Source organism: Halichoerus grypus, chromosome 4 (genome assembly GCF_964656455.1).
Source record: "Halichoerus grypus chromosome 4, mHalGry1.hap1.1, whole genome shotgun sequence".
In the NCBI taxonomy this organism is placed as follows: Eukaryota; Metazoa; Chordata; class Mammalia; order Carnivora; family Phocidae; genus Halichoerus; species Halichoerus grypus.
Window position 1 is genome coordinate 164,510,965 of NC_135715.1, and position 27,060 is coordinate 164,538,024.

Genomic DNA, 27,060 nt, shown 5'->3' on the forward strand with positions numbered 1-27,060 from the left:
ACTGAAACAACAAAGGATGCCCATCATAAATACTTACTAATTTATACCAGCAACAAAAGCCTAATGTTAACATTCACCCGACAGGAGACCAGCCTTGCAGACCACCAGGGAACCTGGACCACACTTCGAGAACATCTCTCTAAGAGGATTTGAGAATTTCCTGCTAACCGCCTTGACTCTATTATTGTGGTCCCAGATGAAACCCAGTCCAGTTAAGTTAGCATCATTTTTAACCAACAGCAGAGCCAGCCCTGCTATGGGTAGCTCACCACTCTCTGTACTCTGTCACTCCACCATCCCTGCCATTGGTGCCTCTGTCAGCTGGTACCATCTTCCTCCTTTTTTGATGTGGTTCCCCATTTGCACATGTGTTGGCCTGAGCACATCTGGAGCTAACAAACTAGGTCCATTAGTTCTGATGCTCTGGGGCTTTAAAACAATCAGAGGCCACAAGTGGGCTTTAAAAACAATGAGACCACAGATAGAGCTTTTAACATTCTTCCCCCTGGCTCAGCCCTTCAAAGGAGCCCCAAGTCCCAAAAGAAAATTGGGTAATACATCCAGCCAGTCCATCAACAAATATTTGCAGAGCATTTCCAAGTGCCAAGTTCTGGGTTGGGGACTGATGTTAAAATGGTGAACAAGACTGATGTTAATCTTTGTCCTGATAGAGTTTACAGCCTAGCTGAGAATAAATAACTCAATCACTATCCAGTTTAGTAATTGCTATGATGAGGGAGATAAAGGATCCTTAGGAGCCCATAGGAGGGACCACTCCCTCCTATAAGGGGAAGTCAGAGAAGGCTGCCCGGTAGAAGTGACATCTAAGCAGAAAGGTGAGGATAAGTAGAAATTAAGAAGTGAAGTGAATGGAGTAGAATAAGAAGTGTACAAGATAAAGGGAACACATGTTCAGGAGACCAGCAGGAAAAGAACGTGAAGAACTAAAATAAAGTTTAAACCGGGTTGAGGGGAAAAGAGTGTTGGAGAGATGATGCTGGAGAGATACGTAGCAGACAAACCTCATAGGGCTGTGTAAGTTACTTCAGAGAGTTTGACATTTATTCTAAGGGTATTGAGAAACCAGAGTAAGATTTGAAACAGGAGAAAGGGAAATTTGCATTTTCCAAAGCTCTCTTGGACTGCAGCGTGAACAGTGCGCTACAGGAGAGCGATAACAGAGATAGACACCAGCTAGAGGCTATTTCAAAAAACCAGATGGGTGATCATCGATAATTGCCTCAACTGGGATAATAAATGGCAGTGGGTATGGGGAAAGAGGACAGAGTTCTTTTGGAGCGAAAGGACTTGATAGTAGGGTGAATGGGAGCCTGGGGGAGAGAGGTAATGATGACGCTCTGGTTCAAGCAAACAAGTGAATGATCATGTAATTCATGCACACAAAGAAGCCCAGAAAAGGAGCAGATTTAGAAGGAAGACAAGTTCAGTTTTGCACAGGTTGGTTTATAGGTGTCAGAAGGACATTCATATGTGGTTGTTAGGTAGGTAGTTGAACGTGTAGGTCCACAGCTCAGGAAAGAAGTCTGGGCTCTATAACCACATTTGAGAGTCAAGAGCATGTATGTGCTTTTTGAAGCCATGTTAGTTAATAAATCCACTTAGAGAAACCACTTCCTGCTGAAGGTTACAAGTAAGCAGAAGCAAAAGGATGGAGAGAATTACCAAATGAAGCAGAAGGGTGGAGAGGAGAAGCATTCAAGACGAAAGGAGCAGCACATTTACAGGACCAGAACTGAGAGAATTTGAGCATCTAAAATACATCTAGGACAGTGAGAAGATTTGAGGGCCCCTAGGATGGACTTCACAGGAACATCCATGTTTTAAGAGTGGGCAGAAAAAAGACTGAAAAAAAAAAAAAAGACTAAATACTAGCTAAAATCTAAGAGAAAAACAGAGGTCAGGGAAAATAAATAATTTAAGAGACATGTCGATAGGGTCCACTGGTGTCAGGAGACTGTATCTTCAGTGCCCAGAACAGTATTCCCTAAATGGTTGTTTAATGAAAATAAGTGAATTACATGAAAGAAAAAAGTCCACTGAATTTAGCAACAAAGCTCGTAAGTGATCTAGAAAAAGGACTTTCACTAAAGTGGGAACCTGGTGTGGTGGGATGAGCGAATATTGGGTGAGGAAGTGAATGCCGAGTCAAAGAGTTTGGGCTAAAATCCCAAGTCCTTACTGGGGCCTGCAGAGGCCCCTGCCCATCCCTCTAACCAAACACAAACTGACCTGGTGCCCCCACCCCCTTATTCAGTATAATTCAGCACATGGTCTTCTTTTTGGCACCCTTTCAAAATCAGGGTCAGTCACTCACAGTCTTCCCTCTGCCTAGAGTTCATTCTACCCTCTGCCCCATCCCAATCCCCAGACCAACCAACTTCTACTCATCCTTCAATGCTTAGCTTAAATGGCGTGTCTTCCGTGAAGGCTTCCTGATGCCCCACCTTTTCCTCCAATTCCCCATGAAGTTAGGTTTCTTTATTTTACTCTCTTCTTGTCCACTGCACTTTTCTTCTGTATCACTTAGCACAAGTGCAATGAATTATTTGTGTGGATTTTTAAGGATGATCTCCCCAACTTGACTATAAACTCCCAACTAGACTAAAAGCACCCTGAGAGCAAGGACTGAGCCCCTGAGTCTGAAACAGTGACTGACACGTAGTAGGCACTCAACACATACTGAATGAATAAATAAATAAATGGGTAAGTAACAGAGGACAATAGTAGCTTGAAGGAGCTGAGACATCAAGGAAGGGCTTTTTTTAAAAAAATGAGAGAGGCAAAGTTTTGTTGAAATGTTCATATGAAGGGGCCAGAGGAGAGGAGATAAAAAGGAAAGTGGAATAAATACCTGAGGAGGTTAAGAGAGTGACAGCAGGTGAAGAAATGGTTCTCAGGTGGGAAGAGAGCCAACCTCTTGACTGAAGTAGGGAAGGAGGGAGGATGGGTGTGGATTCAGGTTTAGAGGCAGGAAATTGACAGGGCGCCTGTCTATGGGCTTGTTCTCCTTCTGAAATCTAATCTTATTTTTTTTAAAGATTTTTATTTATTTATTTGAGAGAGAGTGAGACAGAGAGAGAAAGAGAGAGAGAGAGAGCACACGAGCCGGAGGGGGAGGGGCAGAGGCAGAGGGAGAAGCAGACTCCTCCCTGAGCAGGAAGCCCAATGCGGGGCTCGATGGGGGTCCATCCCAGGACTCTGGGATCATGACCTGAGCTGAAGGCAGGCACTTAACCAACTGAGCCACCGAGGCGTCCCTGAAATCTAATTTTAAACCTCGGTTTCTCTTGATTTTAAATTGTCACGTACTTATTTGAATAGTCCCTTCAACTTTCCTTTGAAATACACAAAAGTTAAAAGAGCCACGTAAACAAAAGAGATGGAAGAAGAGGATGGATTTGAAGTACATTCTGGAGATATTTGGTGATTGATTGGCTATGAGGATGATAGAGAAGAAAGTGTTTCATTTCTTTTTAATTTAGTTTTTGTCAAGGTTATATAGGCACAAAATTTAAAGAGTCAAATCGTTTTGTAAGACTTTTTGTTGCTACAAATACCAGTCACTGCCCCCTTTATCCCTTCCCCAGAGGCAACTAATTTCAATTCTTTCCATGAGTTCTCTGGGAGTTTATGTCCATATCAGCAAATAACATGTTTGTATTTCTAATATGTGATTGTTCTTTTTGAGGCATTATGCACAGACTTCCCACTATGGAACGTGAAGATCTAGCTCTTTTTTTGCCAAATGTCTTCATCCCTCCCACACACATGCACTCCTCCTGCTCCTACCCTCAATTCTCCAAGACATTGCATCACATTTTTAGGTAGATTAATATTCTATGTTTATATCTCTAAGTAAATTTTCTTTACAGATGAGCCATGAACTATCCTATGATTACTTTTTCTTGCCCATGCACATTTTTTGTTTTGTCTGATGTTAATATTTTGCTTTCCTATTATTAGCATTAATTCAACTCCACAGGCTCCTGTTTTCCATGTGTTTGAATGCAACAGAGAGACTTTCAATTTCATCTTATTGAATAAACCCCTGTTGGGTCCTCCTGACCTGTTCCAGATGCCCTCAGCACCTTGGTACTGGGTGTGTGGCTGTCACCAGGCTCCTCCTCTTTCCTTTGTTGAGTCTTCTGTTTCCTGTCTCCCCTGTCTTCCTCTTTCTTGGTTTACATCCTCAATTTGTTGGAGAATATCCTCCAGTAGCTTCCTGAGAGAGGACTGACAGCAAGTAAAGTGATTGAGACCCTGCATGACTTGAACTGTCATTCACACAATACCAGAGTAAAAGGCAATACATACACATGATCATTTCAACATATGCAAACAAAGCATTTATAAAATTCAACATAAATTCATGATTTAAAAAGAAACTCTTATTAAATAATTATTTACAATAGCTAAAAGGTAGAAAGAATCCAAGTGTCCATCAACAGATGAAGGGATTAACAAAATGTAGTTTAGACCCAGAATCACAGAATGGAATATTATTCATCCAAAAGAGGACTGAAATTCTGATACATGCTACATACATGTTCTGAAACATCAAAACATGGTATCAGGCGGGGGCTTCTGGGTGGCTCAGTTGGTTGGGCATCTGAGTCTTTTTTTTTTCTTTCTTTTTTTTTTTTAGAGAGAAAAAGAGAGGAGAGGAGCAGGGGGAGAGGAACAGCAGACTCCACACTGAGAGGGGAGCCCGATACAATGCGGGACTTGATTCCACAACTCTGAGATCATGACCTGAGCCTAAATCAAAAGTGAACGCTTAACCAACTGAGCCATCCTGGTGTCCCTCATTACTTTTAGTAGCTTTAATCACATATGTTAATTAGAATTCTTAACCCTTAGAAACCTTAGTTTCTGGTGAAAACTAAGGAGCAAATAATCGTGGATTGTCTGTTATACTAGTGTACTTTAAATTTGCAAATTTATGAATACGTTTAAAAATGTTTAGAAGTATATGCCTTTTTAATTTTCCAATGGAGCATTAATATGTCCACATATCTTTAGTTTTTCTCTAATAAGAAGCCAAAAGTAGATAATCCTATGTTTAATAATTAACGATTTAGTATTTTGTCTCAGTTGGAAATGATTTAGATATTTAATGAATTCAACTCATCATTTAACTTAACAAAACTTTAAGATTTTAAGTTATCAAAAAGACTTAAAGCTATTTTAAATTTTTACCCAAAATTTTTTATTTAATCTATTTGTTCTTAACACTTACATTCTCACTACTTATAAAATCTTTATTATATATTAGACAAAGTCAATCATTATCCTAATCATTATATTTTGTTGACAGAGCTTATAAGAGAACATGAATTTAATTGGCTAGTAAACTTAGGTAGAATAAAAGTTTTATATTTAGAGTTGCTAACTCTAAAGACATGTTTGTTTTAGTTAAACCATTAACCTTAAACTAGCTTTTATAATGTTACAGGATCTTTTTCTCCATTGGTGCCCACAGTTCTTGGTCACGCCACTTTGAAGAATGAAGAGGTAGACCAGACAGAGTGGTTGGTGGGCAGCAAAGCAAGGTCTATTGAGCGATAGCAAAGTGATAGTATGAAGCTCCCAAGGAGGGAGGGGACCCAAAGAGGTTGCCTGGGCATCTGAGTCTTGATCTCAGCTCAGGTCTTGATCTCAGGGTCATGAGTTCAAGCCCTGCCTGAAACACACACACACAAAGATAAAACATGATACTAGCCAAAAGGATCCAGACACAAAAGAATAAATATTGTATCATTCCACTTACATGAAATATCTAGAATAAGCACATTTATAGAGACAGAAAGTAGAGTAGAGGTTATCAAGGCCTGGGGAGGGAGAGCAGAAGGGGTGTTACAGAGTTTCTTTCTGGGGTGGTGAAAAAGTTTTGGGAAAACATTGTGGTGACGGTTGTATAACAATGTGAAGGTAATGCCACTGAATCGTACCCTTAAAATGGTTAAAATGGCAAGTTTTATGTTATATATATTTTACCATAATAAAAATTTTCAAAAAACCTCAGCAAATTAAGACGAGAGGAAACTTCCTTAGCCTGATAAGGAGTGCTTATAAAATAACTTTAAAACATCATCCTGAATGCGAAAAAATTAGAATAATTCTAAAACCAGAAGTGAGTCAAGACAGTCTAGTCTTATCATTTCTGTTCTGCATGATATTTAGGGCCTCAACCAGCAAAAAAAAAAAAAAAAAAAAGAGAGAGAGAAGAAAAAGAAAGAAGGAATGAATGGAAAGGAAGAAATAGAACCGTCATTGTTTTCAGGTGACATAACTGTTTGCCCAGAAAAGCAAGAAAGATCTATGAGCAAATTATTAGAAATAGTAACCAAGTTTAGTGAAAATCAATTGCATTTCTGTACCCTTGGAATAAACAACCAGAAAATGTAATTAAAGAGAAGACAAAATTTACAATAGTTTCAAAGTATACCAAGAACCTAGAAGTAAATTTAAATATAAATGTAAAACCTTTACAGGGAGAATTATAAAACTTTATTAGTAGCCAATAAAATGACCCAAATAAATTAAAGGATAAGTCACATTATGAATAGGAAGACAATAGCAGAGTGTTGTCCATCTCCCCAATTCAATAAAGTTCCAATCAAAATACTAACATGCACTTTCATGGAACTTGATAAGCTGATTTTAAAATTTGAAAGGAAGAGTAAAAGGGAAAAAAATACCCTGTGCTTTAATGAAGAAGAGAGCATGCAAGGAAGAATTGCCCCACCAGTTATCATGCTTTTTTGTGAAACTTCAATAATTAAGACAGGATGCTATTGGTACTGGGTCAGACAAACAGAGCATGGAATAGAATATGGAGCTCATGAGATGTCCATTGACAGATGAATGGATAAGGAAGATGTAGTACATATATAAAATGGAATGTTACTCAGCCATCAGAAAGGATGAATACTTACCATTTACATTGCCATGAATGGAACTGGAGGGTATTATGCTGAGCGAAATAAGTCAATCAGAGAAGGACAATTATCATATGGTTTCACTCATATGTGGAACATAAGAAACAGGGTAGAAGACCATAGGGGAAGGGAGAGGAAACAGAATGGGAAGTCATCAGAGAGGGAGAAAAACCATGAGAGACTCTTAACTATAGGAAACAAACTGGGGGTTGCTGGAGGGGAGGAGGGTGGGGGGACGGAGTACCTGGATGATGGGTATTAAGGAGGGCACTCGATGTGATGAGCACTGGGTGTTATACGAAACTGATAAATTATTGAACTACATCTGAAACTAATGATGTACTCTAAGTTGGCTAATTGAATTCAAATTTAAAACAAAGAATATGGAGCTCTAATATAGAGCCACACATGTATGAAACTGGTATATGACAGGTGGCCTGCCAGATACTTGTTTTGAAGTCCTCCCAAAGGACCTTCCTAGAGGCACTGAAATTTTCTTTAGGAGAATCACTTCCTCTTCATTGGATCTGCTCTCTGGGACTATTATCAGGTACATGTTTTCCCCTAGCCAAGGAGCTAGCAAGAGACATGTCTTAATTTAGCTCATGCAAAAGTAAACTGAAAAGTCAATAGAGTTACATAAGACTGAAAAAGTTGAGGCCCATTTCTGCCCTGACCAGATTGCTTCTGATAGCAGATGCTCCTTAGGTGGCTCCCTTCCTAGCCTTCTAGAAATGCATTGTTTTGAATCCATTTCTAAATCTGGTTCTCTAGGTTTCTTGCTATCTTTGGAAGCTTCCAGTATCCTTCCAAATAAACTTTCAATAAACTTCCAGTAAAGTTTCCAGAGTTGGTTTCCGTTGTTTGCAACCAGAAAACATAACTGGTACACCTGGAGATTCCATACACCTGGATACTTCATACACCTGGATACCTGATACACCTGGACATCGCTGCCACTGATCTGGGTCTTTATAAATGTAAGTCATCTCTCTGCACTTCAGGTTTCTCATCTATAACATGAAAGGATTGAAATAGATTTATTTCCAAGTTTCCACTCAGTGTTAAGATTCTATGATTCAATTTAAGCCAATTAATGATCAAACAAGGGAAACTATAAACTCTTTCCTATAACCTGACTTACAGACTCCACTCTGTGCAAGTGTTGCCGCCTTCTATAAATAGTAATAAGCTCCAGGATCATTGCAGGTTGAGTCCTCCAAAAGATAGAAAGACCACAACAAAAGCCAGCTCCCAGATTTTACCCCTACCCTACTGTGAAAAAGAGTGATTTGTTAAAAAAAAAAAAAAAGTGTTTTGCTTTTACCCAAAGGAATTCTGGGCAGATAAAGCCAGGCTGCCCACAGAATTCCTATTATATCAAATTCCTAGTGCATGTGTAATTGAATTTCTCCTTTTCACTGCCATCACCACTACTTCTGGAACAAGGCATGTTGAGGCGTGGAAAGAGTGATGTACATACTTCATTGTTCTCCTACCTGGATTCCATAAACAAATACCCAAGTTGGAAAAATGATGAAGCTGCAGTCAGTTGTCATCTTCCAGCTAATAATACAGTTGAGCAAATGTAGCAATATTGCAGAAAACGAACAGATTTAGAACTCTACCTATGAAGTTATGATGATTTCCCAAGATGTCCAGGGGAGAAAAGAGATGCAGCTGATAAAATGCATGGCATGGATTGAACAGCATGAAGAAAGCAACTGACTGCAGCTGTCTGTGCAATTTGGCAACCTGCGACTATTCAGACAAATCTAAACAAATCACTACCCCTGACTTCCTGATGCCTCCAGGAAAGTCCTGTAATGACTGCTCTGTGCTGGCCTCCTAGGTAGGGGTGAGGGAAATATGCAAATTCCACAACTTTAGGGCTTTCCTGAGGCTTTAGCTCAATGTAGCAGCTGCCACCCTTCCACAGATTTGGCTGTTTTCTGCAAAATCCAAGTTTTCATTAACTAATCATATGTTTGCAGCCCTTCCCACTGTGGTGTGGTATCCATAGCTAGCAGGGTAGGCACCAAAGCCCCATTCCCCCCATAGCCCAGCTTTATGGAATCCCAACACCCATCAGGTAGCCCCAGCTGGGGAAAGCTGAGCTTTGCCCTCTGCCCACCTAACCATGCCTTTCTAACTCTATTTCCAAGGTTTAAGTAGAAGCATTAGTAACTGGGTCTATGCATGTGGCTGTCACCTAGAGGCACATGTCCAGCCCTGAGTCCTGGCAGCTGCCTCCCCTACCCCAATCTCTCCTGCAGTGGCCAGGATGGCTACTGCTCTGCTTGGCAGCCATGGTCACCTAGTTAAACACATTTCACTGGTGGGAGAGAGATTTATCAGCTCTGACCAATCTAGAACATGATGTAGAATGGGTGGGTAGGAAAAAAGTCCTACCCACTGAAGTCTCCTCCCCTCAAAAGAAAAAGAGAGAGAGACAGAGACAGAGACAGAGAGAATTTTTAAAACTTTGCTCTTTTTGCTCCAACAGCACTTCAGTGAAGCAGCCCGAAAGGAGGTTGTGACAAAAAAGCCTGATGAGCCACCGGCAGAGACTTCTGGGTCCCGGCAGGGAGAGTTGTGGCCCCATCAGAAATCCATTGCTTAGGAACATTGAGGAGGGGGAGGGTAGGGCAAACCTATCTTGACAGTCCCCACAGTGAAGAAGAAGGGCTCCCTCCACTCAGCATGCTTGGGGAAGGGCAGTTAGAGGGGTCTGAGTGCAATAAAAACAGCCCAGGTGGTGTAGACAGCAGAACAAGAAGTTTCCTCCAGGAGGTCAGCTCCCCAGAGGAAAAATGGAAAGAGAGAGAGAGAGAGAACAGAGTTACTCTATATGATGATTATAAATCAACATAATCACAGAAGAAACATCTGAGCACCTAGTTTGTTGCCATGTACACAGCAGGTGCTCAATAAAAACTTGCTGGTGATGGAGTTAAGTGTGACTTACTAGACAAAGCCTGCTTTACTGTCAGTGAAATAAATACAGTATCTACTGAATCGAATTGAAGTGAAGTGAAATGAATTGAATTGAATTGAATTGAATTGAATTGAAAGGCAGTAGGTTAGTGGTATAATTTGAGGAGCAATGGAATATGGTCTCTGTCCCAAATCTCTCTTCTACTGGAGCTGCCAGTGTGCTAGAAATTTCCAGATTCCTCTACTAGATTAATGGAGTAAAGAGAAGTGTTGGAAGGCAAATATTGTCCAGGAGAGATAATCCATGAAGCTACTATGATCTACCATTCATCCAGGATGGCAAGTTGAATCCAGCTCAAGAGCCAGCACTAATAGATTCACAGGCGCTGCCTGGGGCTCTGGCCTGAGAAGGCTCTGAGGCCCCACCTGGCTCAGCAGAAGGTAGTGTGTGCCCAAATCACTGATATCTGCAGGGATGTGGAAAGGGGCTTGGTATGAGAAATGCCACATATTTGCCATCCCTGTCACGTAGCCTGAGTTCTTTGGACATATTAGCTTCACCTTACAGGCTCCTAAGGGAATGTAAACCAGAATGAATATTCACAAGTTAGGAAGGGTCTAAAACATGAGGGGTTTGCCTAAAAAGCAGGCCAGGGTGTAAACCACTGATAGACAGTATGAGCCATGTCAGTTTGGAGGTAAAGGACTGGAGAAAGGTTATCTGAAACCTAACTTCCCCTACTTCAGTCTCGCCTTGAGTCAGTATGTCCTACAGATTCCACAGTCTAGAGGACAACCACAGCTTTTACTCCCCCAGTACATGAATTCGTCTGGTCCTTGTCAAACTTTCCCACCAAGTTCACCCGGCAGAGGAAAGTGAATATGTCACTCTGTAGGCACCAGGGGCCAACAGCCTGCCATGAGCAAAACAGGTCTTTGAAGCCTCAGTTTTAACTTAAGAATTCATGTAAAGTTTATATTCTATTATATGACTCTTTGCTTTCATGTAGAAATATTTAAATCACTGCTCAGTTCTATGAAAGTAATGCTATTGCTGTAACAAATCGAGCCCAAACACTCAGTGGTTTAATGCTTTAGACATGGATTCACTCACAGGAAGTCCATGTGGGTATGGCTGGCAAGTGGACAGCCTGCCCCATGGTCTTGTGACTCTACCCTCCTTCAGGGTCTCTGTGACCTCTCCATTCAACTGTGAGATGAGGAAAGGAGTGCTTCTTACTTGCTTGAGCCCAGAATTCATAGCCATTCTCCCTACATCCCTTGAGCAAAAAGTCATCACAGGGCCCCACTTAAATGCAATAGAAGCCGGGAAATATAATCCCTAATTACCCAGCAACAACTCTGGGTAACTTTACCTCATTAGTTAACGTCTTAATTTCTCTATCTCCCCAAATCAGGGAGAAGAGTTAATCATCCAGAAAGTCATGCTGAGTTTTATCTCCTATCTTTACTCATCCCAAGAACACTGCTGCATATTCTGAGAAGGGTATCTATCCCCATTTAAGAAACACATAAATCTATTTTCAATAAGATTCCATTTCCATCTGTAGCCTCGATGAAAACCAATTTGAATGGACTGCCCCACTTACCTCCTCTCCTCTCTGCTCCCTTTCTCATCCTCTCAATCCAGTTAGGTACCATCAGGATTTTTGAAAGTGGGCCCAAAGCCATGTTGAATATTACCAGGAAATGGCTGGCTGGCAGTCTACCAAGAGGCTTTCCAAAGTGGCATTATCTTAATGAATTTTTCACAGTCCAAGGTCTGGCCAGAAGACTTACAGGTCCAAAAATTCAATCTTGTTAGTGTTCCAGGATTTGCCTGACTTGGGAGGGCTGACTTATGTGAACTAAACTCAAAAAACACCAAAACTTCTCACCAAAATGTCAATACCTCTATTGACAAAGGGATGTGCAGCTGTCAGAAAGATCAAATACTCACACTCTTCTCCCCAGCACTTTTTCTCCCTGAAGAAAATCTACACAGGAAGTCAATTATAATTGGAAAGCTCTTCAGTGAGTCTGGAATCAGAGCAAGGGCAGTTTAGTTAGATGACTTGAAAGCTTGATGGCATCACACGGCTGGGACCTGATGAAGCCATCACCCCTGGAACATTCACACCAGCTTTTCTGGGCTCCCTCTGGCCTGTCCTCTGAGTTCTATGCCCACCAATTCCCTTTCTGATTGACACATTCTCTCTTTAGACCCATCCAGACCATCAGTGGGGTTACTGTCACATCCATCATCTGCCTTCTTCTGACATGGCCAACTTTTTGTCTCTAATGTGCATTTGTGTGTGTATGGTCTCATTCATTGTGTTAATTTTATAACCTACCTCTCAGATCTTGGAAGAGGAGAACAGGGGAAAGGGCAGGTAGTTCATGCTCCTCTCTGCCTACACCAGTTGATATTTTCCTAAAATGGAATGTAAGAACTTACTTGGAATATGGAGAGATTCGATATTTGTAGGTCTTTGACTGAAAAAAAAAAAAATGCTTCTCTCCTCTTTTGCAGAGACTGAGGCACACCCAGCAAGATACTTATAGGCTTCCCTGTCAAGGTCGTAACCCAGAGCTGCTAGCAGCAAATACACACCGAAAGATGAGTCCTAATCAAAGCCAAGAAAGTTCGCCAAGTTCAGCACCAGGGAAAGGGATTGAGTTTCATTTGCACTGGGCGAGAACCAGGCTGTGGATGGAGGGTCAGATAAAGATCACTAGCCATGGTGTAAGACACACGCCTCGAAACAAATAGCAAAGAGGTTTCCAGTGAAACAGAACAAGGTGGAAGCTTGAAACAGGATACCAAAAGGCTCCTTCCTATTGGATATTGTCCAGTTTAAAGGCCAACACTGAGCCGGGCATCAGGCAATCTGGGAAAGTAATCTTTAACTCAGTTTGTGACATCAACAGGCAATCTCATAGGGTGGTAAAGAAAGGGCCTCAAGCATGGGGAACCATGAAAGACAGTCCACAGCTATTCTGCACTCACATCTAACCAGAATATACAAGAGACCTGCTTTACAGTTTCTACTCTGTCAGTAATTGGAAGCTTGACTTCTGCAACTCACTTTACCTCCCTGAGCCTTTCTGCAACTCCGTTTGCCTCTTCTGTTAAATGAGGCATTTGAAATCAGTGTTCTCCTTTCCTGATGTATGATGACACTGTGTCTATAAAGATAATGCCCCCCTCTGAGCACACATCTATCAATATCATGTGCTGAAAAGATCACCTGTTGGAAAAAAGGGGGCTTTTAAAAAAAATTGTAAATTTATAACATACATACATAAAAGGGTGCAAAACAGTCCTGTAACCAGCTCCCAGATTAAGAAACAGGACATTCATCAGCACCTCAAAAACTTCCCTATGTCCCTTCCCTGTCACTACCTAACCCCAAAAGCAACCACCATCCTAAGTTTCAAAGTTTGCCTGTTTTAGAACTTTAGGTCAATTGAATCATAAAGCATGTACTCTTTTGTGTCTGTCTGGCTTTTTCCACTCAATTATTTGTGAGACTCACCCATATTGTTGCAGATAGCTAGAGCTGGTTATTTTTGCATTGCTTACAGTTCCACTATATAAATATACTGCAATTTATTTATCCACCTTACCATCCACAGACTTTTGAGTTGTTTCTTATTTTGGTATTATGAAGAATGCTGCTATGAAAATTCTTATACAGGTCCTTGGGTGCACATTTGTAAACATTTCTGAATTTGTTATATATTGCTGTGTAACTAATTACCACACAATTCAAACGGCATACATTCTCTTACAGCTTCTGTGGGTCAGGAGTCTGAACATGGCTTAGCTATATCCTCTGCTTCAGGGTCCCTCACAAGGCAGAATCAAGGTGTCAGCCAGGGCTGGGATCTCATCTGACATCCCAACTGGGGAGGGATTTACTTCTAAGCTCCCACTGTGGTTGGCATAATTCAATTTCTGGAAAACTGCTGGACTGAGGGCCTCAGTTCCTAGCTCACTGTTGGCCAAAGTCCACATTTAGTTCCTTCTCGTGGAAGCCTCTCCAACATCAAAGCATGGAAGCCAAGAAGGCAATAGAGAGAGTCTGCTAGCAAGACAAGTTACAATTTTAGGAAACGTAATCATAGAGGTCATATCCCATCATAATTGTTGTATTTTACTAGTTAGAAGAAGGTCATAGGTACCATTCACCCTCAAGGGGAGAAGATTTCACAAGGGCATGAATCTCAGGAGGTGGAGTTCATTGGAAGCCATCTTAGTGTCTGCCTACCACGATTTCTGCTGGGATTATAACTGGGAATGGAGTTGTCTGTTCTCAAGTCCAGCTTCAGTTATGGAAATCCACTGGTTTTAGTAATTTTACCAGTTGACACCTTCACCAGCATGTGCTCCATATCTGGGATTGGTTTTGACTTAGGTTTCTTTCTGGTGTGAGTTATCAAATTGGTTCTGGCAAAGTTAAAAAATGGCTTTCTGCACCATGAGGTGTGGTACATTGAGGAAGGTGCCTTATTTTGTGACTGAATCGAGAAGGCCGAATTCTAAAGTCCCCACCTCAGACCTACTCACCTCTTTTCTCCACTGTCCTCGGAGGCAATGAATCTCTGTTAAATGCAAAGTCAAAGAAGGACCAACTGGTAGTGCTGGTAGCCACCATACCGTAGGGTGAGGGGTCTGAACAAAGTGCCACCAACTCATCTACCAGAGTCCTCTGGTAATTAGTCAGCTTCCACTGAGCCTGGGGTGAGCCACAGCAGTGACTCTGATTGGGTCCTCAGCTGGCAACCAGTCCTGCATCGATTCCCAGCAGCAGGAAAGTTGTCCCTTGTCATTTCTCTCTTCCCAGCAGTGCACACTGTGGACATTCCAGAACTGATTGGAACACAATAGGAGTAATAACACTACTAGGAATCTATTCCCAAGAAGTGCTTTCTAGATTTCTCTGTTTCAAATGGAGCACAGACCTCAAATGTAAAAGAATTTGGGGGAAAAAGCAATGAATGGGCCGAGAGCATTTTTAGGATTTACATAAGTATAATTAATATTTCTGCCCATGCATGTCTAGCAGGGTAGAATCCTGAAAGCCATTAAATAGTGGTAGTAACAGTAATATGAGCAAGCTGCCTGAATTTGAAAAACTTCAAAATGTCTTCAAAGAAGTTCTTAAGAGACAATTGACTTGAGTATGTTCTGCATAAAAATACCCTCCTGCGGACACCTGTGAAATGTTGAGGCTAATTGGGGCTTCTGATGCTGATTGTGAAGGAGTCTGGGGGTTGCTGTTTTTCCTCCATCAAATTCCGTCTCTTTTTCTACTACTCCCTTTCATTGGGGCTGTTAGTGTATCAGATGTAAAGAGTATTAAATGGAAGCGTGCTTCTGTGTGGAAGTCATTACAGTGAACACCTGTTCACTGTTGAGTTTAATTGGACTACAGCTGGTGCTGATTGTGAGTGAAGGGGGGCTGCTCCTCTCGCCCGCCGAGGAGTTCACTGTCGGTGGTAACAGTGGGGAAGTCAACGCTAGGAAGTTGAACATGCCCATGCGAGAGCCAAGTACCCTGTGTCCTGTATGGCTGGTTACCTCTGAGGTATCCTATGGTAAATTTAGCCAGACAAGAAGTAAAAAAAGGTATCTGTATCTCCGGTCTACTTTCTTATATCAGCTCAGCTCCATACATGAAAATTCAGGGACATATGGGGGAAGTGACTGATATAAATCTAGCATAATTATTTACAAAGGAAACAAAGAAATGGCAAGTTTGTTCAGAGTGATAGTCTTAGCAATATTAGCTGCTCGCCTATGTCCAGAGATAACAGGCGTTGAACACACATACAAATCGGAAGCCAATAACAAGTCAGGGGTAGGCAAATAGTGGCAAATTCAGATTACATTCCTGGTTGAAGCAGAGAAAAACACCCTGTCTGTAGCCTTTAATAGTAATAATAAGTTCAAGGTGTTGACTCAAAAAGAACAGATGCTGACTTGCAGATTTTGGTAGTTTAGATGTAATTCACATTACTTATTCATTTAATATCAAAATGCATTGAAACAAAACACTGAGTCTACTTTATAAAGGCCTTTGCTTCATATTCATATTTATATTCATATTATTAACTTCCATGTTTCTGAGGATGACCTCTATGCCCCAGGGATGGTAATGATCTCCTAGAAACTATGAAATGTCCATGCTGAATCTATACATTCAATGCAATGCCTACCAAAATACCAACACCATTTTTCACAGAACTAGAACAAACAATTCTAAAATGTGTAAGGAACCACAAAAGATCCTGAATAGCCAAAGCAATCTTGAAAAAGAAAACTGAAGTTAGAGGCATCACAATTCTGGACTTCAAGTTATATTACAAAGCTGAAGTAATCAAAACAGTAGGGTACTGACACAAAAACAGACAGATCAATGGAACAGAATATAAAACCCAGAAATAAGCCCACAATTATATGGTCAATTAATCTTTAACAAAGCAGATTTCCTAGATCCAATGGGAAAAAGTCTCCTTAACAAATGGTGTTGGGAAAACTGGACAGCCACATACAAAAGAATGAAACTGGACCACTTTCTTAAGCCATACACAAAAATAAATTCAAAATGGCTTAAAGATCTAAATGTGAGACTTGAAACCATAAAAATCCTAGAAGAGAGCACAGGCAATAACTTCTCTGACATTGGCTGCAGCAACTTTTTTCTAGATAGGTCCCCTGAGGCAAGGGAAACAAAAGCAAAAATAAACTACTGGGGGGGCGCCTGGGTGGCTCAGTTGGTTGAGCGACTGCCTTCGGCTCAGGTCATGATCCTGGAGTCCCGGGATCGAGTCCCACATCGGGCTCCCTGCTCAGCAGGGAGTCTGCGTCTCCCTCTGACCCTCCCCCCTCTCATGTGCTCTCTCTCTCTCTCTCATTCTCTCTCTCAAATAAATAAAATCTTAAAAAGAAAAAAAAAAAAAATAAACTACTGGGACTCCATCAAAATAAAAAGCTTCTGCACAGTGAAGGAAACAATCAGCAAAACTAAAAGGCAAACTTTGGAATGGAAGAAGATATTTGCAAATGACATATCTGATAAAGGGTTAGTATCCAAAATATATAAAGAACTTATAAAGCTCAATACCCCAAAAAAATCCAGTTAAAAAATGGGCAGAAGACATGACTAGACATTTTTTTCAAAGAAGATATACAGGACGCCAATGGACACAGGAAAAGATGCTCAACATCACTGATCCCCAGGGAAATGCAAATCAAAACTACAATGAGATATCGCCTCACACCTGTCAGAATGTTTAAAATCAACAACATAAGAAACAACAGTGTTGGCAAGAATGTGGAGAAAAAGGAACCCTATTGCACTGTTGGTGAGAATGCAAGCTGGTATAGCCACTCTGGAAAACAGTATGGAGCTTCCTCAAAAAGTTAAAAATAGAGCTACCCTATAATCCAGCAATCACACTACTGGCTATTTAACCAAAGAATACAAAAACACTAATTTAAAGGGATACATGCACCCCTATGTTTATAGCAGCATTATTTACATCAGCCAAATTATGGAAATGGCCCAAGTATCCATTGACTGATGAATGGATAAAGACAATGTGGTATATATATACAATGGAATATTATGCAGCCATTAAAAAGAATGAAATCTTGCCTCTTGCAATGACATGGATGGAACTGGAGAGTATAATGCTAAGCGAAAGAAGTTAGTCAGAGAAAGACAGATACCATATGATTTCACTCATATGTGGAATTTAAGAAACAAAACAAATGGGCAAAGGAAAAAAGAGAGACAAACCAAGAAACAGACTCTTAACTATAGAGAACAAACTAATGGTTAGCAGAGGGGAAATGGGTGGGGGAAAGGGTGAAACAGATGATGGGGTTAAGGAGTACACTTACCGTGAGGAGCACTGGGTGATGTGTGGAATTCTTGAATCACTCTACCTGGAAATAATATAACATTGTATGCTAACTAACTGAAATTAAAATAAAAACTTAAAAAAATGAAACATCCACACTAAAGCAAATCTGCTGATAGTTGGTTTGTGCTGTTCAGTGGGGCTCATCCCTCTTTGTGTGAACTAACAGGTATTGGGGGGCATGACCCACCTTTGGGGAGGTGAAACAGAATTGCTCCTGAGAGTAATGAGTCAGATGAGTGGTTGTATTTAAAAACTATTCCAGGAATCCATTTTTTGTTGTTTTGATATTTACACAATCCCTTTCCCCGTAGGATAAGAAAGCCTACTTGACCCTTTCTGCTTGCTGAGACAGATCCATGTCGCCACCCTCAGCCTGGGAGGGAAAACAAGGCTGAGAGTTTCCCTAGACCCCAAATCAGGGCAAGGAAAAAATATTTTACGTGTAAAAAAAAACACGTAAAATATTAACATCTCTTATGTCAAGTTCAACAGCCCCCCACCCCCAATCGCAGCTGCCTTGCTCCTCAAGATCCAGCTTCCCTGTGAACTTAACGAGGCCTTGTTGGAGTCAGAATCCAGCCCCACTCTGCCATTCTCTATCTGTGCGGTCTTGGATTAGTCACTCCACCCCTGTGGGTAGGATCAAATGAAAAAAACTCTGCAAAAATGCTTTGTCAACTGTGAAGAGCCTTACAAATATAGAGACGTTTATGACTCACGGGGCAGTTTTTCAGTCCAGCTGAAAACAGATTTTTCTGCATGAGAAACTGTTCCTGTGAAAGGCAACAGTGAGAGATTTAAGGGCGGGAAGTGTTTGCTCTCTCCTCTGTTCTCTTTTTGACTACTTTTGATGAATGATTCCTTTCAAGCCAACACCAAATACAGCATTACGGCTGATCAATAGATGGTCTTCCCCAATTGTTTGCTTTTGTTCTCTACTCTTCAGCCGAATATTACCGTTGTGCTTTTTAGGGAGACATGCACACGCATACACACGCACACGCACGCACATGCACACACATCCTGTTCCCCAGCAGAGATGGTGAGCAGTTTGAGTTTGTATAAATGAGGTCACAGATTCTTCCTTGTATTTTGGTGTGGTCTTTCCATAGCTATGCTAATCCCCACCAACATCCTGAGTCGTTGGAAAACATGAGATGTCCTCCATCAGATGATGTGAGTGGATCCTGGTGTTCAGCAGAAAGGTCCTGAGGGCTTATCCACCTAACACCTTCAACCCTGCGCTGACTCAGAAGCCACTCTGGTATCATCCAAAGACTGGCCTGTGCTGGCTCAACTGTTTTTGCCTTTATGGGATCAGGCCAGAAAGAAAGTGATTGAGGGACATTTTCCTGAATTAAGAAATAGAGCCACACTCGGAGCATTTCCAAACTGGGACTCAAACTATAACACGTGCAGTGACCCAGGCCTAATGAAAATGCACATTCAACGGACCGCTGCTCGGAGCAAAGGCAGAAACCTGACTTGTGGGACACATGGAGAGCACGTTGGCATCTGCCAAGAGCAGCACAATAAGGCCCCAGCCTACTTTTGGTGGGGGGAGCATGCCTGCACCACCTTCAGGAGACTGTCCCAAATAGGGAACGAAATGAGAGCTGAGACCACCGGTGGGCCCAGGGCCACCCCACCATGGCAGCACCCAAGAAAATGCCTGCAGAATGTTGGACATTTAGACCCAGGCTGTGTGCCATGGAAGACACCAAGTCTCCAGGTTGGTATATCACGTCGGAGGTCAACCCTATCTGTAGAAAGTTAAAGACACCTCACTTTTGGCCACTGGACGTCACAAGCCTGGGGGAGTTCCCGGGGCCACACACTTGACACTTGCGCGTTTCTATCTCCTCTCTCCCAGAACCACGGCCTGCAGTGAGCCCTGCCCATCCTGCTCGCCACGCCACTCCCACACAGCTGGTTCCAGCCCTCTTCCCCCCCCCCCCCCCACTGAAGGCTGCACTCTTCCCTAACTTGGCAGAGCGGCCTGATGTCCCTCAGCCGGCGCTGCCTCTCTCTCGGTCCCCACCAGCACGGCGATCTTTCTGGGCAGCCTGGCTCATCTGCTCTGCGCGCCTGGTCGGATTGCACACAGGGGAGGGGTGAGCCCGCATGCCTCCCGTGGCTCCTCCCCGAGCAGAACCACATGTTCCCTCTCCAGCTGCTTGGCTTCACTCAACTAATTTGAAACAGTGATCTCGACACCAGAAAAATGCTCTAATCCTGCTCTGTGGCCCAGGCTGCTCCACCCATGGGAGGGAACTGCTCAGGGGCGGCAAAAAATTATCTACTTGATTTGCTCATTAGTCACAGCCTGTCCTGGGTTTGGTGGCTTGGTCTGTGTCCTGAGGGAGGTGACACTCTGGCAGGAAGACCTGCACACTTCTGTCATCTCCCTGCTCCGGCTGGCCCATCAAGCCAGTCTCCCACACCTCGTCCTGGGTCCTTCGTGTTTCCTCCTAAGCAAAAGGGAACTTTCACTCATTCTCTGAGATCAGTGGTGCTCACATGTGATGTGCATTGGGAGATTTCGTTGGAAATGCAGGTTCTGGGGCTCCGGATCTAGAGATTCTAATTTAGTCGTCGGGGGCGAGTCCCAGGGATCTGCATTTTCTTTTTAATTAATTTTTTTTTTTTTTTGACAGAGAGAGACACAGCGAGAGAGGGAACACAAGCAGGGGGAGTGGGAGAGGGAGAAGCAGACTCCCCGCGGAGCAGGGAGCCCGATGCGGGGCTCGATCCCAGAACCCTGGGATCATGACCTGAGCTGAAGGCAGACACTTAACCATCTGAGCCACCCAGGCACCCCAGGGATCTGCATTTTTAATAGGCACCTGCCCCAGGTGATTCCAGGACCTGCATGTGGTCCATTCCAGTGTGATGATCTAAGACCACATCTTGAGAAACCACAGAAATTGGGAGCACCAGGAGGCCAGGGACCAGGGCCTGTGTCTTGTTTGCCACCATTCCCCCAGCGTCTGGCTGTGCCCAGTAGGTACACAGCAAGCACCCGTGCCGGATGAATGATGGAGTGATGGCAGCAAGAGAAATAGCCTGCTTCCCTGACGGCAGTGAGTATTGGGCCTGTCATCCTGAAATAATCTAGGAGCATGTAGATGGAGCAACAGAGTTTATACCATTGAACTTGGCAATTCCTTTTGGGAGGAATATCCATTAAAAGCACGATAGAGAAGGTTAACAAGTTGTTATTTATATGAAAGGAAATTTGGTATCTCGAGGCAGCATGCAATACATGAATGGCCAGGTTGTGATGTTTTCTCATGAAAGAGCCCTACCTGGGCACCAAAATGCAAGTGTGCGAGCCAGGTGTACATGAAATGATGCAAAATGAATGAAGCAGAGCCCCACACAGTCTGTTCCCACAGTGCGAGCATGTGCACAGACAAAGCTCGAACGTGCACATGGAGGGTTATGAGTGGTTAGCAGTTAATGTTCCTTTGGTTCTTTTTATGTGCAAAACAGCTCAAATTCATATGAACTAAATAAAAGCAAATGAGGCCGCTGCCACGTGGCTGGCCTAGAGCTCCTGGTAAACATCTGAAGAGACTGATGGCAAGAGGCAGAAAGCTGCGCTCGGAGTAAAAACATCTGAGACATGCATTGGGTCTGACAGACAGAGGAAATCATTCCCAGATGCCTGGATGTGGTCCTCCCCAGGTTCCTCCATCACGCTGCACCGGCAGAATCTGGACTGGGCTGGGGTCCTCCGTCCCCACCATCCCCTCCTGCCGGCATCCTCTCCACAACCCAGGGTCCCCTTGACCTAGTCGCAAGGGAACAACACAAGGCCTCTGTCCCCCAGAGGAGCTCCCGTGCCCAGCCCTTCCCAGCCTGGCCCTTCCCAGGGTCCCTCAGACAAGCAGCTAGAGAAAGGAACAGGGAAAGAGTACTCGTAAGGGGTACCCTAACCTGACCACTTAGACCCTCCATGTTCCAAGCTGTTCTCTCCCCCACCACCTCCACTTTGGTCATTCTTCCCCAAATGTCTGTGGTTAAACAAGGTGACCTTACCAGAGGCGAACTGTCAGGAGGCTGTCTTGCTGTTGACCCCCAGAGAAAGGCTGGCCAAAAAGGTACAGTCAGGGGAGTGAAGCAGGAAAAGCAAAGAGCAAGTGGTTTCTAGAAGACCAGACAGCCAGATCAAGCCAAACAGCATTAGCTTCAGCATCTCTCCCCAAAGCCAAAGAGAAAAGGAGCCAAAGGAACAGTGAATTTAAGCACCATCGCTTTGGCACGAGCGCTTTAGAAAACAAAACCAAAATGTAACAACATCTCCAAGCCAAAGGTCTGCTCACAGCACTAGGATTGACAGCATAGGAATAAAGTACCAGGCTTTCTCTTTTAGAATGAGGAGAGGGTAGAATGCTTCCAACATTGTCCCACAGGTCTCACGGTGATTCCTTTTAAGCATTCCTGGAGCAGGACAGTGAGGCAGCATGGAGGTACTGGACGCAGAGACCTGGCAGGTGCATCTGTGGACCGCGGAAGGACAAAGACACAGGACGCTCTCACTCACCCCTGGTCCTCGGGCCTCGGCTTTCCCTCCGCCTACGCGGTGAGATTGCTTTGTGGATGCGGATTCTAGACATTCTGCCATGCTTCGAAGGGGCTATCCTGCTCAACAAAATCCTATCCAACTTTTGAATGTCTCACCACACAGTCGTGTAGGAGAAAAACCTATTTATAATGTAGTTGAGCCGGGACCCTAACTTGGATTTACATATAGACATCCAGCATTTTTTGCATGGTTTTAGTATTCACTGAATTCTGAAAATGCACTTAGCATGTAAATCTAGGGGAGATTGTACTATTTTTTTTTGAGCTGAAATTCATATAACATAAATCAGCCATCCTCAAGTGTACAAATCTGCACACTAATGGTATAAATGTATGTTCACATTGTTGTCCTATAGAGTTGTATGATATTGTGATTTGTAATGAGAAATATATTTATATTTTTGGTCTTCCTCCACACAGAGCTCCAAAAACCACTGGAATTTCCTAAGCAATTAACAGCAACAATGGTGTAATGTTAATGAGGTGACTTTGGGGCTGCACCTAGGTTAAGGGCAGGTTACCAGGAGAACCAACCATGTGATTAGAGTGTTGGAACTTTCAGTCCCACCCCCTGACCTCCAGGAGGGGAAAGAGGCTTGAGGTTGAATCAATTGCCAATGGCCAAAGATTTAATCAAGCATGCCTCTGAAATGAAGCCTCCATAAAAACCCAAAAAGATGGGGTTCAGAGAGCTTCCTGGCTGGTGAGCACATGGAGATTCAGGGAGAATGGCATGCTTTTTCAGAGGACAGGAAACTCCACACCCTCTTCCATTCTTTGCCCTCTGCATCTCTTCCAGCTGGCTATTCCTGAGTTAAATCCTTTTATAATAGGCCAGTCATATAGTAAGTAAAATATTTCTCCGAATTTGTGAGCTGCTCCAGCAAATTAATTGAACCCAAGGAGGGGGTTGTGGAAGCTGCAGATTTACAACCAGTCTGTCAAAAGTACAGATAGCAACCTGGATTGGAACTATCATCTGACGTTCAAGGAGGGAGTCAGCGGAACCTCCAGTCTCTAGCTGGTTGGTCCGAAACACAAGTGATAACCTGGACTTGTGCCGAGCATTGGAAGGTGGGGGGCAGGGGGAGGGTGCCGGGGGGATAATCTTGTAGGACCAAACTCTTAACTTGTGGTGTCTAAGACTATGTCCAGGTAGATAGGCATCAGAGTTGAATTTCAGACACTGGTAAGTGTTGGAAAATTCTTTATTGGTGTGGGGAAGCCCACAGGCACACACACAGGCTCACACGCACTGAATTGGGTCCAGGAACCCAAAAAGAAGTTCTTAAAGATTTTGGTCACCTCAAAAGAGAACTCCATATGCATTAAGCAGTCACTTTCTAAATAGGACAAAGGCAGAGAACCTGAATAGACATTTTCCCAGAGAAGGCATGTTGATGGCCAACGGACACATGAAACAGACACTCATCATGAGGGAAATGCTAATTGAAACCACAATGAGCTATCACTTCAGACCAGGCAGAATATCTATTATCAAAAGACAAGACATAACAAGCATCAGAGATAAAGGAACCCTCGTGCAGTGTTGGTGGGAATGTAAATTGGTGCAGCCACTGTGGAAATCATTATGCAGGTTCCTCAAAAAGTTAAAAGGAGAAATAGTATATGATCCTGTAATTCCACTTCTGGGTACTTACCTGAGGAAAATGAAAACACTAATTGGAAGAGATACATGCCTCCCCATGTTTATTGCAGCATTGTTCACAACAGCCAAGATAGGGAATGACCCAGTGTCCATCAATAGATGAATGGATAAAGAAGATGGGTATGTATACATACACAATGGAATATTACTCAGCCATAAAAAAGTATGAAATCTTGCCATTTGTGACAACATGAATGGACCTACAGGGTATTATGCTAAGTGAATAAGTCAGACAGAGAAAGACAAATACCATATGATTTCACTTGTATGTGGAAGCTAAAAAACAAACAAACAAACAAAAAAATAGAAACAAATTCATAAATACAAAGAACAAACAACTAGTTGTCAGAGGGACATTGTCAGGGGGGAGGAAGGGAGAAATAGGTGAAGGGGATTAAGAGGTACAAACTTCCAGTTATAAAATACATAAGTCACAGGGATGAAAAGTACAGCATCAAAAATACAGTCAATAATATTGCAGTAACTTTGCATGGTGACAGATGGTAACCACACTTAATGTGGTAAGCATTCTGTAATGTATCGTTGAATCACATCAGTGAAATGCCATCACTCTGCATGTGTGGAAACGAGATGACATTTGATACCAGAAGTACTGGCCAGGACTGAGTTGTTTACACATACGTGTTTTCCGGTAGAGCTCTGTGGTTTCCATACCTATAGCTTAAAAGTTACATGTGTAGTGGCCTTGAAATAATCGAGTACTAAATCCTGGCTAACATCCAGGGTGAGGGGTGAGGGTCTGGACCACACAGAATGGGACATAACATTGATTTTGCTCAGTCTTGGAGATATTTGCAGGGAGCCTCCTCCTAGAAGTAGTTCTCGTCCACCTGGGTAAGAACCCTCTCGCTAGCACACTATCTAGAGTGAAGCTGGTCACAGATGATAAAGCGGCAGAGAATTTTGAGAGGGTCAGCCTCCTTAAATGTCAGCTACATATCTGCAGAGCTGTAAAGTAGACAGGGAAGGATGGATGGAACTGTAAAATAGTTGATGAAAACACTATTCTTAAAATATCATCCTACTCACTAAATTCATAATAATGGTTGCCTCTGGGATGTGGGGGAGGAAAATTTGACCAACTTTCTAATTGTTTTTTCCTTTATTTAAAAAAAAATTGCAGAAAATTGATTAGCATGTTGATATTTGTAAATTCTAGGAAGTGAGAATAAGGATGTTGGTTATATATTCTCTGTAAACTGTATTTTTTTCCCTCAAAAAATACAGCAATTCTAGGCAAAAACTGAGAATTCTCAGAAGTTTATATAAAACCCTTAAATGTGACCAAGCTAGCCCAAACTAACGAAAATCACAGCAAAATAGATAGATGGGAGCAGCATGTTAGGAGAGTAGAGGAGGCCAAATCTGAGGCATTTCCCAGGATTCCTGCAGTTTGGAGAAAGTTTCTAGCAGTTCATCCATCATACGGGATGATGGGCCTTAACACCAGAGCCACATGCAATAGCAATTTTGTTTGTTGTGTTTATAACATTTAAACTACTGTTTTCCATTCTGTGTCTAGCTGGGTTGGTCATCTCAATTTTTTATGTTCTCTAAATGGCATCCTGAACTAGAAGAACTTTTCCAGGCATTGCTTAACATAAATCTGAGACCAGGTGGAACCCAACTGTCATTTCAGCTAAGAGTCTGACACCTGAGAGAGCCAATCAGTAAGATGCTTGTGGTAAATTAAAGATAACCACAAGTCCTTTGCTTCTGCTCCCGTCAAAAATGTGGAGTGTATTTCCTGGCCCTGGAACCTGAGCTGGCCGTCACTTGCTTGACCAATAGAATTCAGAGGCAGTGTTATTCTAGAACTTCCGAGGCTAGGTCATAGCAGCCTTGCAGCCCCCACCCTGACTCTTAGAACACTGGATCCGAGAGAAGTCAGCTGCTGTGACAGTCTGCCTCCTCTGGGCCTGCCGTCCTGTGAGGTAGCACAGGTAGGTGAGCAAAGATGGCACCAGGACTGGCCAATGCAACGTGCTCCAGTTATTCTAGCTCGGGCACCGGACACACATGGAAGTGAAGAAGGCATCTCGGACGTGTCATCCCCAGCAGATGTGACATGGAGAAAAACTGGGAAGCCGGCTGACAGCTGAAATCACAGCCTCAGATATATGAACCCAGCTGAACTGGTCAAAAAGTCCCCAGCCATGTGAGCGATCCCAGTCATCACAGAACAGAGATGAGCTGTTCTCACTGGGCCTTATCCTAATCCCTGACCCCCCAAAAATCCTAAGCATTATAATGTCATTTACTGCCACTTTGCCCCAGGGTTGTTTGTTCCTCAGAAACTGATAATCAGGGGCACGCATGGGTGGCTCAGTCAGTTAAGCAGCTGCCTTTGGTTTAGGTCATGATCCCAGGGTCCTGGAATCAAGCCCTGCATCTGGCTCCCTGCTCAGCGGAGAGCCTGCTTCTCCCTCTGCCTCTACTTGTGTTCTCTATCTCCCTGTCAAATAAATAAATAAAATCTTTAAAAAACAAAAAAAGAAATTGATAACCAGAATACTACCTCTAGCTGAACAGTACCTCAAAGTCCTGGATGGACAGGAAATCATGGAGACCTTAAATACCCAACCCAAATCCAACATGAAAATAGATGTTTTCTTGACTTGCAGATGGTTACAGACTTTTGCTATTTATTTGTATCTTGTCTTAATGTGTTTATTTTATTTATGTATCTGAGGACAATGGCCAAAGTTTGTCCCAAGGACAGGTGTTCCTTGGGGTGAAGGAGAGCAGGAAAACTCCATGATAGAAAGAAAGAAAGAAAGAAAGAAAGAAAGAAAGAAAGAAAGAAAGAAAGAAAGAAAGAAAGAAAGAAAGAAAGAAAGGAAGGAAGGAAGGAAGAGAGAGAGAGAGAGAGAAAGAAAGAAAGAAAGAAAGAAAGAAAGAAGAAAGAAGAAAGAAAAAGAAAGAAAGAAAGAAAGAAAGAAA

The 27,060-nt window shown here is 42.7% G+C and overlaps 1 long non-coding RNA gene across 1 annotated transcript in view; it reads right to left on the reverse strand.

The window, feature by feature from the left end:
• The window catches only part of LOC144381519 (uncharacterized), a 57,740-nt gene extending 39,878 nt beyond the window's left edge, over positions 1–17,862 (reverse strand). The window contains exons 1-2 of the long non-coding RNA XR_013446786.1: positions 17,815–17,862; positions 4,088–4,254 (exon numbers count right to left, since the gene is read on the reverse strand). This is a non-coding gene — a long non-coding RNA (uncharacterized LOC144381519). The remainder of the gene's footprint in view (positions 1–4,087; positions 4,255–17,814) is intronic.
• Between the last annotated feature and the right edge of the window lie 9,198 nt (positions 17,863–27,060).